Below are 1,810 nucleotides of genomic sequence, written 5' to 3'. Positions count from 1 at the left end.
CCTTGCACTGCTCCGCATTCAGGAGGGGTGTGTCGCTCTCCCGGTTGTCGATCAAGATGAAGTCGTTCCCGATCCCATGGTATTTCGAGAAGGGTATGCTGGGGATCTCCACTTCTGCTCCCGGACATGCCAACGGGGGAAAAAAAAAAGGGCGTGCCAGTTTTAAAGTGTCTGTGACTTGTCCATGGCGTACACTCAAGTCGTGGAAAGCATTCATGCCGATCCGGTGTCACTGACCCTTCTCCCTGTATATGTCCCTGCTGTCCACCACTGCCGTGCACCCAAACGCTCCCCTCCGTCTTCCATCCCCCAAAACTTCCATCTTCCAGATACGCGTCCCCTCTGTCTTTCAATCCCCATTCACGTACTCGTCACGCTTGCCTCTTGCATCCACACGGAGGTTGTTCGGGGGACCGGCCGCCCGTGGTCAGTCGCCAGACGAAAAGAAGGGGCCAAAAAGGCTTGCGTCACCATGATGCAATAAGCAAAATGACACAAAATCGACAGCATGATAGACTTTGCCATCGGCATTGTTCTGGGCCCGTTTTTGGGTTGTAAAGGTCGACGAAGAAGTAAAGGTGCTGCAAAGCAGAGGGGGCTTGAGCTTTCAGTCTAGTGAGGATGTCTGCCACTCCAGGTCTGTCGCTTCACCGGTCGCTACAGACGCACTCTTGGACTGCCCTCTCCTCCTGCATTTATGTCGTAAAGGAATGTCTTCCTGAGAGATGTTCTTAAAAAGCCCCGTCCCGGACATCATCCATCCAATGCAAGGATTATGTTTGGTTGTGGAAGCAGACATATCAAAAACGCGCAGGACCAGTCGACTGCGACATGCTGATAAGAACCAATCAGTAGGAAAAACAGCACACACACCACTCTATACCAGGCTTTGAAAGGCTTCCCACGAAAGCGTTGGATACACGGGTGGGGTTTATCCGACGCCTCCAGCCACAGACGTCGATCAACGTTCATCCTTGCCGTTGCGAAGCCGGCGGCGTACCGCGTGAGACGGACACTTTAATGCATGTGCTTACATTTTCCTCCGCCTTTCATACGTTTACAAACACAGCATGGTCGGCATAAGGCAAAAAAGACGGAGAAAATCACTCGAAATTGTTTGTGGTTACGCTTTGATGACTGCTAGCATTGCGACTCTCTTGCGCGTTGGCACGGCTGCTGCGATCAGGAATCGTTCTGGATGTCAACTTTCTCCGGCCTTTACCCATTTAGCGGCGTCCCGCGTTTTCCTGGGCATTCAAACCTGTAGCAAACGCACTGCTCTTGACGGTCGTGGAGGCGGCGGGAAAGGGGACGCAAAAATCTCCAAAGGCAAACGAAAAGGTGACCTCCCCACCAAGACCTGCATCGTCTGTGGCAGGCCGTTCACGTGGCGCGCAAAATGGGCGAAGGTACGACGTTCGACGAGGAGGAATACGGATATGTGATAGACCGATTAGCGGTAATGAAGCTCATGACTTTATCGGTGTCCAAAGGGTGGATGGATGGTGGGAGGTGCCCAGTGCCAGTACGGCAGCAGGCAGAAATTAATAGCTGGATCGAAGAGGCCCTGTCTACGAAGTCTCGATTCAATAGTTTTATGAAACACTCGATACATATATTCATTTAAAAAAAGGTGTGGGACGATGTCAAATATTGCTCCGACCGCTGCCGCGGGCAACGGTCCAAGGGAGGAGGCCAAAGGGAAGGCGAAGGCGAAAGCGGCGCCGGGGAGAAAGGGGGTGGGAAACAAAGCAAAAGCCAGACCACACCTCCACTCATTACGAAAGCAGCACTTAATCCAACCGCAGTG

The sequence above is a fragment of the Nannochloropsis gaditana genome (genome assembly GCF_000240725.1).
Source record: "Nannochloropsis gaditana CCMP526 unplaced genomic scaffold scaffold093, whole genome shotgun sequence".
NCBI classification, from domain to species: Eukaryota; class Eustigmatophyceae; order Eustigmatales; family Monodopsidaceae; genus Microchloropsis; species Microchloropsis gaditana.
This window is presented reverse-complemented; position numbering follows the sequence as displayed.